Genomic DNA, 12232 nt, shown 5'->3' on the forward strand with positions numbered 1-12232 from the left:
TTAATAATCTAAACCATTTATTTTATAAGATTCTTCGTGTATATGATTCACAGAGGAAAAAAAATTGATCCAACAATTGTAACTTTTTTATTTTATTGTGTTTGTCTCTTAAAAAAATAGTGGTCTATTTTAAAAAACACACTTGTCTATTTTTTTTGAAAACAAATGTGATAAAAAAATGTTTTGGTTGATTTACTTTATCAAAATGGTACATATGATGTATTTTACAAATCTCTCAAATTCTCCCAAATTTAGATTTTAATTTGAGAGAAATTCAAACTTACTTTGACTATTGAATTTTACAAAATCACATGTCTTGTAGTGCATAAAACAAGTAATAAATTCTATAAAACCAAAATATCCAAATGTTATAAAGGACATCCAAGACCAAAAAAATTACATTAGGCAGAACAAATAAAAATGAGTCGTAATATTCTCAAAATAGGAAGGAAAATAAAATAATTTTTCTCAATTGAGTGATACGTGAGGCTAAAGTCATTAAAATAAAGAAAATATAAATTTACCAAGAAATCTAAAAAAGTGACGAAATTATTTAAAAGGCTTAAAGCAATAATGAAGTATCAAGAATAATCAGAGGGAAAAATGAATATTAAAAAAATAATAAATAAATAAATAAATAAAAAACAAACAGAAATTAATCTTGAGCCAAAATGCAGGACCAATGACATGGCAGAGCTTCTCCTTGGAGTGAAAATATTAATGTCATTTAATGTCATATTTATATATATAAATATTAGCCTATCACCCGTGCTATGTACGAGATAATTATATATATTTATATATATTTTTAATTTTTTTAATATATAAATTATGTTTTTTTAAGATTTTTTATAAAAATAATTTAACAATCTTATCACTAATCATAGTGTACAGGAGAAATTAAAAAAACTACTGCAGTAACTATGCAACAGTTATATCTATAATTATTTGTATGAGGGGATTTTAAATGTTAATCAGAAATTTTGACCAAATTAATAAATGCAGGCATGTGGATTGCAAAAAATTAATAAATGCTGAGATTTTTTTTAAAATAAAAAATTTAGAAAATTAAGATTGAAAGATTGGAGCTCCCACAAAACTTGGGGTTTAGAAACCCCCTTTTTTTTAATATATTTACAATTATTTATATATGTGAATTGCGATTTTTAAATATCTTTTTTTTTAAATGTCTTCTTTTTTCCTTTTTTATATTATATTAAAGTTTAATATTTTGATAATAATCATATGTGTTGGACTTTTTAAGAAATTAAATGTCTTCTTTTTTTTATTATATTATATTAAAGTTTAATATTTTGATAATAATCATATGTGTTGGACTTTTCAAGAAATTTTTTTTATGCTTGTTCTTAATGCATTAAAGTATTATTATGAGGGATAATAATCATATCCGTTGGGACTTTTCAAGGAATTCATATGTGTTGGATTTCAAAGAATTTTTTTTATACTTATTCTTAATGCATTAAAGTGTTATTATGAGAGTAAAACTTAGGGGTTGGGATAAGTTAATAAATGCTAAGTTTTTTTTTTTTTTTTAAATCAAAAAATCTGAAAAATTAGATTGGGAGATTGAAACTCCCACAAGACTTGGGGGTTAAAAACTCCCTTTTGCTTAACTAGCCTATCACCCGTGCTATGCACGGGATAATTATAGATATTTATATTTGTTTTAGATTTTTTTAATATATAAACTATGTTTTTAAGACGGTTTATAAAAATAATTTAACAATTTTATCACTAACCATAGTGTACGAGAGAAGTTGAAAATGGTACTGTAGTAACTATACACAGATTGTATCTATAATTATTTGTATGATGAGATTTTAAATGCTGATCAGAAGGTTTTGATCAAATCAATAAATGCAAGCATGTGGAAAGATATGTGGATTAAAAAAAATTAGTAAATGCTGATCAGGAGATTTTGATCAAATCAATAAATGTTGAGTTTTTTTATTTTTATAATAAAAAATTTAAAAAATTCAAATTAGGATATTGAAGCTCCCACAGGCATTGGGGGTTAAAAACCCTCTTTTCCTTAATATATAAGTATAGATAGATAATAGATTAGGATTGGCATATTAAAAAAATCAAATTATAAACAAAAGAAGATAACTTCAATCATACAAATCACAATTTTTTTAATGTTATCTAACTACAATTATATTTTTCTCATAATAAAAAAAATAATTGAAAAAAATAACCATTAAAATAGTAAATAAAAATATTATTTAGAGCTATTGAACAAACTATAATCACATTTTTCTTTTTGTGGGTTTATTTCAATCATATTAAAAAATCAAATTATAAACAAAATGAGATAACTTCAATCATACAAATCACAATTTTTTTAATGCTATCTAACTACAATGGCATTTTTCTCATAATAAAAAAAAATAATTGAAAAAAATAACCACTAAAATAGTAAATAAAAAAGATTATTTAGAACTATTGAACAAACTACAATCACATTTTTCTTTTTTGTGAGTGTTTATGTTTATCTAACTTCAATCATATTAAAAAATAAAATTATAAACATAAGGAGATAACTTCAATCATACAAATCACAATTTTTTTAATGCTATCTAATCATCATCAATAATTGGTACATTATGTGACCCTAATGAATACAATCCATTTTGTTTTTCAAAAAACACAGTGAGTTAAAAATCAAATCACAAATTAAGTGAATTGATAGTTAAAAAAACACAATAATTTTTTTTTCAAAAAACACAGTGAGTTAAAAAAATCAATTACATTTTTTTTTTCAAAATACAATCTAATCATTATCAATAATTGGTACTTTAAAAATCAAATCAGAAAAAAATTAAATCAAATCACAAATATTTTTATGCTATCTAACTACAATCATATTTTTTTCATAAATAATTGTAAAGAAAAACCATTAAAACAGTAAATAAAAGATTAAATCACATTAAAAAAAAAGAACCATTGAACAAACTTCAATCACATCACATTTTTCCCATAATAAAAAAAATAAATAAATGAAAAAAAGAACTATGGACTAACTACAATCACATTAAAAAAAAAGAACCATTGAACTAACTACAATCACATTTTTTTCTTTGTGAGTGTTTATGTTTATCTAATTTCAATCATATTAAAAATAAAATTAAAATAGTAAATAAAAAGATTAAACAACATTGAAAAAAAAAACCATTGAACTAACTACAACAATCATATTAAAAAAAAGAGCCATTGAACAAATTACAATCACATCACATTACAATCACATTTTTTTCTTTGTCAGTGTTTATGTTTATCTAATTTCAATCATATTAAAAAAAATTAAAATAGTAAATAAAAATAGTAAATAACATTAAAAAAAAACCATTGAATTAACTACAACAATCATATTAAAAAAAAAGAGCCATTGAACAAACTACAATCACATCACATTACAATCACATTTTTTTCTTTGTGAGTGTTTATGTTTATTTAACTTCAATCATATTAAAAATAAAATTAAAATAGTAAATAAAAAGATTAAATAACATTAAAAAAAATCATTGAACTAACTACGACAATCATATTAAAAAAAAAAGTTATTGAACAAAGTACAATCACATAACATTTTCTCCATAATAAAATAAATAAATGAAAAAAAAGAACTATTAAACTAACTACAATCACATTAAAAAAAAAAAAAGAATCATTCAACTAATTATAGAGGGTTTATATTTATCTAACTTCAATCATATTAAGAAATCAAATTATAACTTTTTATTCGCTAGACAAATCACAAATATTTTTATGCGCTATCTAATTACAATATTAAAATAGTAAACAAAAGGAAAAGTCAATAAGAAGAAAACAAAAAGAAAACTGACTGTTTACATATGTGGTCACTGAAGTTGAAAGTGTAAAAGTGAGAAGTCAAAAAAACAAAAAACAAAAAGGAGACTTACTATTTGCAATAGGTATTTGAAAAGTTAAAAAGAGCGTGTGTATTGGAAAAGTTAAAAAGACTTGAAATAATTTAATAAGTGTTAAGTTTTTCTTTTTTCAAAAAAAAAAAAATCAAAAAAATTAAGAAATTAAGGTTCAGATATTGGAACTCCCACAAAACTTGTGGGTTAGAAATAGATAGATATAGATATAGATATTTATATTTGTTTTAAATTTTTTTAATATACAAATTATTTGTTTTAGAAAAGGTGCTGTAGTAATTATGAGAGAAGTCGAAAAGTCTTGTGAGTTAAGAGAAATTAATAAATGCTGAGGTTAATTTTTTTTTTAAATAATAAATTAAAAAATTAGGATTGACATATTGGAACTCTCACAAGTTTTGGGGGTTAGAAACCCCTTTTTACTTAATATATAGTATAGATAGATAATATAATATATATATATATATATAGATTATAAGACGAGAGAAATAAAGTGCTATCTTATTATAATGGAAGAGATCTTATAAAAAAAACGTGTAGACATGAATGTCTTCCTATTTTATTGTGTTTATAATTATCTATATATGTGAATTGTGATTTTTAAATGTTTTTTTTTAAATGTCTTCTTTTTTTCCTTTTTTATATTATATTAAAGTTTAATATTTTGATAACAATCATATGTGTTGGACTTTTCAAGGAATTAAATGTCTTTTTTTTATTATATTATATTAAAGTTTAATATTTTGATAATAATCATATGTGTTGGAACTTTTCAAGGAATTCATATGTGTTGGATTTTAAAGAATTTTTTTTATGCTTGTTCTTAATGCATTCAAGTGTTATTATGAGGGTAAAACTTGGGAGTTGGGAGATATTAATAAATGCTAAGATTTTTATTTTTTTTAAATCAAGAAATTTAAATTGCGAGATTGGAGCTCCCACAAGGCTTGGGATTAAAAACCCCATTTTGCTTAATATATAGTATAGATAGATAGATAGATATATCTTTTTATTTTTATTTTTATTTTTATTTTTGTGTGGTTTCTATTCGGGTATTTTTTTTTTCAATTTATTTAAGATGGAGTTGTAGGTATCTTTTTTTTAAAATTTAATTTATCTGTGATTTTCATTTATTTTTAATTATTATTATTTAGGTAAGTTATGATGTGAGTTAGATATGTGATAGACATGTGATTTTTATTGATTTAAAGTTTATTTAGATAAACTTTAAAGATTTTTTTTTTTAGTTTTATAGTTTTTTTGGTTATGTTATAATATAATATATAAAATATAGGTTGATATCTACAACTTTAATAGAAAATATTATCTGATTTTTTGGGAAAGAGAAAATGAATGCAAGTTTTAATATTTTTTTTTGAAAATTTGTGAGAGAGATTAGGAGGGAGAGATTATGAAATATTTTTGTTATTAAATAAATAAATCAGTCAATAGTTTTTTTAATCTATTTTGTAAATTAAAAATCAATAATTTTGGAAAATTGATTAATTTGTCCTATTAAGTGATTTAAAATTTTGATAGATATACATAAAAAAATACATAATTATATTATTAAATCATAATTCAAATTTAGATGTTATATCTTTTTGAGATCTATAACTAAATTCTTATCTTTTTATTTTTTATTTTTGTGTGTAACCATAGTATATGGGAGAAATTGAAAAGGGTGTTGCAATAATTATGAGAAAAATCAAAAGGGATTGTGGGTTGGAAGAAGTCAATAAATGCTGAGGTTGGGTTGGGAGAAGTCAATAAATGTTGAGATTTTTTTTTTAAAATCAAAAAATTAGAAAATTAGGATTAGGAGATTGGAGCTCCCACAGGCCTTGGGATTAAAAACCCTCTTTTGCTTAATATATAGTAAGTATAGATATATAGTATAGATGTACGTGCTGAATGGACAATGTACAATCACTTACCAGCTTGATGGTCCACCACTCCAATAATTAATCAAACAACCTTACATGCCTCCGGGAAAGAAAAAAGGGCTATAAATTTATTCATAATTTTTAACAAAAAATGATCCGTAGCTCGAAATTTGATGGCCCGAATTTGGCTCGAAGTTCAAAACGACGTCGTTTTGGGCTTCGATTTTTTTTTTTCTTCTCCTTTTCTTGCTTTTCGAATAGAGAGACAGAAAAGAGAGAGAGAGGAGAAAAGAGGAAGAGATGAGAAGAAGAAAAGAAGAGGAAGAGAGGAGGCGAGAGAGAGAGAGGAGAGAAGAGGAAGAGAGAAGGGGGCGGTCAGTGATCACCGATGATGGCGGTGATGGCGGTCGGTGATGTCCCCTTTCCAGTAGATCTGGATTTGATGAAGATGATGATGATGATGATGTTGAAGATGATGATGTTCAAAATCTATTGGGTTGATGAAGGAAAAAATAAATAAATAAATTGTTGCTGAAGATGTTGATGATGTTGATCTGGATTGAAGATGAAGGAAAAAAAAAAAAATGTTGATGAAGATGTTGATGTCGGTGATCCCCTTTCCAGTAGATCTGGATTTGATGAAGATGATGAAGATGAAGATAATGATGATGAAGATGTTGATGTCGGTGATCCCCCTTCCAGTAGATCTAGATTTGATGAAGATGATGATGATGTTCAAAATCTGAAGATGAAGGGGGAAAAAAAATGTTGATGAACCCAGCAGCATAGCAGACTCAGCTCCTCCTTCTTCTTCTTCTTCTTCTTCTTCTTCTTCAGAAAAACGCGAAGAAAGGCCAAAAAAAAAAAAAAAAAAATTTCGTTTTGGTGTCGAGCCACTCTCGGGCCACAAACTTTCGAGCTACGAATCGGAACTAATTTTTAACCAATTACTCAAATTTATTTCTGAAATACCTCACAACACATGAAATCATAGTAAATATGAAATTTGGAACAAATTTCCATTCCTTATTCTGGTCTCATACACTTTTCCTAAACCAAATAGTATAACCATAAATAGATTTGAATACAAAACTTCTCACAAAACTCTTTCAAATAGAGAGATTGTTTTTGTATCATGAATTTAGGTAAAAATTTAAAAATGATAAGAAAAAAAAATGAGAATAATGTGAATGAAATATAAATTAATTTTTTTCTCCATTTTCATTTCTTTTTACAAATTTTTTTGAAAATTCATGATTCAAATAAAGCATAAAATCTATATATCATATAAGGAAAATAGAGTTTCTAACCCACAAGCCTTGAGGGAGTTCTAATATTCCAATCTTAATTTTTTATTTTTTTGATTAAAAAAAATGCTCAGCATTTATTGACTTTTTCCAACCCACAACCATTTTTGACTTCTCCCACACACTATGCTTAGTGATGAGATTGTTAAATTACTTTTATAAAATATCTTAAAAAATAATTTGTATATAAAAAAATATGATAAATAAACATAATTTTTTTATTAAAAACTAGTAGGTTGCAATTGCAAAAAAAAAAAAAAAAGAAGAGAGAGAGAGAGAGAGAGATAATTATACTGTACATTTCATTAAAATTAAAAAAATAATTTATATATTAAAAAATGGCAAAAATAAATATAAATTTTTATTAAAAAATAACAAGTTGCAATTGTAAAAAAAAAAATAAAAATAAAAAAGAGAGAAAAATTACACTATGCATTTCATTAAAATTAAAAAAAATAATTTGTATATTAAAAAAATATCCAAAACAAATATAAATTCTTATTAAAAAATAACATGTTGCAATTGCGGGAAAAAAAAATTACAGTGCGTATTTGATTAATAATGCTCAAAAAATGTGTCTAGTATTTGTGTAAGGACTTGACACGTGTCCACTCTCAAATTATCATGTGAATATAGATGAAACCAAAGAATTCAACTTTAATGGCTATCAAATATTAGAAATCCGACCATTGAAACCTAATAACTATTAATTAATAGAATTCAACAATTGAAATGTCTTAAATCATATCTCTTTGTCTTCTTAAATGTTCCATTTTTTTGGTTCATACATTCATTCTAATATTGATAGAAAATTGGACGTGTGAAAGAGTGATAGACATTAAAATTATATATTGCGTTATGAAATTATTGTGACGAAAAATAAAGGTTATTTTGGTTGTACGCTCGAGCGGAGTTTGTTTCTTTTTGTTGTCCACTCGAGCGGGTCTTATTGCGTTCGAGCGGGGTTTACACACTCTCAGCATTTCGTGCCTCTGCAAAACTTCTGCAGGTGTGTTTTTCGCACTCGAGCGGTTATCTTCGCGCTCGAGTGGGTAGTTCATTTTCTGTAAAAATACTGGAAGGGGGAAATCTACGCTCGAGCGGATTTCCCTTTGCGTTTGAGCGGGTGTGTTTTGTAGTTGTGTCTTGGCGCTCGAGCGGGTACCCTTTACGCTCGAGCGGGTCCAAATTTTTGTGCTTGACGCTCGAGCGTCCTATTATCTGCTCAAGCGGGTCATACATATATCAGATATCAGCTGGGTCTTTTTAGATCACTTTTTCACTTTCACACTCTCTCTCTTACTTTCTAAAAACCTCTTTTGAGAGCTCCTCTCTCTAGAATCTACCTTCTCTCTAGGGTTTGATCTAGTTAGGGTGATCCCCTATCCTTGGGCCTTTGTAAAAAGTGTTGATCTCGTTGTGGACTACGTTTTGATCTGAAGATCTTGGGATTTGGAGCATCTCGAAATTCTTCATCTTCTCCCTTTGAGCTCCGAGTTTGAGGTAGGGATAACTACTCCATTCTATGATCTTTGACATAAACTATTGGTCATTTTGATGTAATGATTGAGTTGGGTAATTTTGGGTGTTAGGGTTTTCAAAATGTATATAAGAGGGGTTTTGTATTTTGAGCCTATACATGTGTATTTGGGTCTAGAGATGAGGTTATTGGTGTTCTTGGTAATATTTGAACCTTTGGGTCAATATTGAGCTTAAGGGGGAAAATTGCCATGTTTGGGTATATTTGGGTCATTAGTGTAATTAATGACATTTGTTATGGAATTATGAAACTAAGTTGGGAATAATGAAATTGACTCATTATGAGATAGAATGGTGGAGTTGGATTTATTAATCGCTCACTTTTGAAAATGTCAATAATTTATCTGTCGGTGTATTTATTATCTGTTTAGAAATAATTGCTTTAGGCTATCGGTGGAGGATAGTCTTGATTGTTGTAGACACTGCATGATGATTAGGTGAATTAAAACTAATCAATTGGTGTTTTGGTTGTCATTGTATATGATGAGTATTTAAATACATAGGTGTCGATCCCGCGGATGAAATTTCCGTAAAATGGCAATTCAAACAATATTTACACATGGGTGCCGAGTCCCACGAACAAAATTTTCGTAAAATGGCAATCCAAAAATATCTATACATGGGTGCCGAGTCCCACGGATGAAATTTCCGTAAAATGGTAATTCAAACATAATTATACATGGGTGCCGATCCCGCGAATGAAATTTTCTTGAAATGGTAGTTTGAAGTATTGTTGGCATGAGATGTAGTCTCACTTAAGTTGTTCGGTCAGGTTCTGAGCCATGTTTATAAGTTGAGTTTTCTTAAGTGAAGGATTATGGAACTGGATTGTACTGTAGGTTGGTTTAAATGAGTTAAACGTTTGTCAGGTGCTAATGTTTTAGTTATTGTTCATATTATGTTTAGCATATCTCTACTGGGCGTTGGCTCACCCTATATGAGACATCTTTTTCAGGTACAGGTGTTATGCCATCTCCAAGGACGTAGCTTGGGAGGCTTGAGGCTGTCAAACTCCTTGTGTTGTTTTTGTTGTATTACATGTATATCAAGCCAAGGGCTTATTTGTGTAGAGTTAGTACTCTCTTTTTGCAACCAAGTGTTGACTTGGAAAGATGTAAGCTTGCAGGGCATTCTATTAATTTTGTGAACATTTGTAATTAATACGAGATACACTTTTGTAATATTAACTCTGATGTTTGTATGACAATGTAAACTATCTATCATGTTTATGGAAGGATTGGATGTGGGAATTATGTATTATTTTGAGGGCGTGACAACTTGGTATCAGAGCGTACCGGGTTCGAATACTTGGGTACGTAGGAAGTGGTTAGTTCCACAATGGGTTCGTCTCGCTTGTTGGGGATTTATGCATGATGTTATGTGTTTACTTGATAACATGTTTATGTGACTATATGGGTATGGGATTTAGTTTCTAGGATATTGATTGGATCCTTGGGTTTCTGGGAGTCCTTTTGGAAAAGCACTTGATCAATGCTGTTTCTAATCGGAACTCTAGCAACGCCTCGGGACTGTCATTATCCGGAAATGAAATTCGTAAGTGCTTATGTGATTATGTGCTTACGTGGAATGAATTACAGTTGTCCAATGCTTTAGGACGCGAGTGAAATAGTTTCGGTACATTTAAGAATGTACTAATACCTTTGTTACTTTTACTAGGATGCCTCGACGAGGAAGTTTTGATTTCCCTCCTTCCACACAGGAAGAGTTGTGGAAACAGTTTCTGGAGTTACGCCAAGGTACTACACTTTTGGTACAATTTGAGGCATGGTTTGCTAACTTGTCGAGATTTGTCCCAGAATTAGTGGAGACGGAGGAATTGCGTTGTTCAGAGTTTGAGAGTAGGCTGTGCAACGACATCCGAGAAAGGATTGCTGGGTCTTGGCATAGGAGCTATAGCATGCTCGTTAAGGCGGCAACTCATGTAGAGGCAGCGGTGCTAATTATGGGTCAAAATAGGGAAGAGTCCGTGGTTGTGAGTGTTGGTTAGGTTAGGGAGGAGGCCATCTCGGTAACTCCTACGATTTATAGGTACTCTAGGCCCAGTAAGAGGTGGAGGCGAAAGTATGCTCCGTCTCAGACTAAGTCCTTTCCTTCGCTAGGGGTTTCGGACTCTTCTATTGGGAGGTCCAGAGAGGTTCAGGTTTCAGGCCAGTCTCAGAATAGGGGTTCTGCTGTTTGTTGCAGATGTGGTCAGCTGGGCCACAAGTCTCCGGTTTGCCCACAGAGGAAGAGGGCAGGGTTGGCAGCTCGACCAGTGACTGCCCCACCAGAATCATCTAGCCAGCCAGGTTTTGGGTCGATTGAATGCTCATTGGGGAAGCAGTTGTTGGGGTCTCCATCAGCTCAGACTTTGAACCAGTCTCATGCTTGGGAGCCACTTACTTGTTGGGTGTGTAATTAGTCAAGTCATATCAAACGTTTCTGTACTCAGTCAGGGGCTTCTTTAGGAGTTTTGCGACCTAGGCAAGTCTAGCCTTATTCGACTGGACAGGGGCAATACCGTTTTGGGGGACAAACAGGCCAGATTTCGAGGGCCTCAGGAGAGTCGAGTTCCCAAGCCCCAGTTGGGGAGATTTGCAGTTATTCCAAGTGTGGTCAGTTGGGGCACATCTGTAGTTCTTGTCTGTGGCTTGTAAGCTCGTAAGATATCTTGGGTTTGAGAATGACCAACTTTAGCAGCCCAGCGAGGGACGGTGGCAATTATAGCGACCCTAATTTTCTTAAGTCATTATTTATTATTATTATTATTATGATTATTATTATCTTATTTTATTTTTGGTTTTATTAATTGTGTGGTCACATGAGAATTTAATGTGAGTTTAATGAATTTAATGTGGTGATTAATTAATTTAATGTGTTATTTAATTATATATAATTAATCTAAATATTTAAATATTTATATTTGTTATATAAAGAAAAGAGGTGTTATATATATATATATATTATCTTATATTTATATTTATATATATTATAATTATGTTGTATTTATATTATATAGTATAATAACTATGAGGTTATATAATATTATAACTATTAGGATTTATAAGAAGTGTTTAGGTTATAAACAAATTAAGGAAAAAAGAGAAGCAGAGGCAGCAGGGCTATGGGAGAGAGATAGAGAGAGAGAGAGAGAGAGAGAGAGAGAGAGAGAGAGAGAGAGAGAGATTAATCACAAAATAGAGAAGCACCCGAGAGAGAGGGGAACGACGGAAAAAGGAGGAGAGGAAAGAAAAAGAAATATTAGGGTTTTGTTTTGGTGGCTCTATTAATTTTCAGATATTCTTTAATCTTTAATAAAATATTGTGAGTACAAAATTTACTTTTCTTTGTTTATATTTGATTCGTTATATTTATTTATTTGTATTTATTTAATATTGATTTAATTTTTGTATTGATATGAAGATGACAGATTGATTTTAATTGTTTTGATTAATTGGGTATGTAAGGTTTATGATTTTTTAGATGATTGATTAATTTTAATTATGTTGATTAAATGTATATGTAAAGTTTAGGATTTTTAGATGATTGATTAATTTTAATTATGTTGATTAGA

The sequence above is a fragment of the Camellia sinensis genome, chromosome 6 (genome assembly GCF_055761805.1).
Source record: "Camellia sinensis isolate YWXY chromosome 6, ASM5576180v1, whole genome shotgun sequence".
Taxonomy (NCBI): domain Eukaryota; kingdom Viridiplantae; phylum Streptophyta; class Magnoliopsida; order Ericales; family Theaceae; genus Camellia; species Camellia sinensis.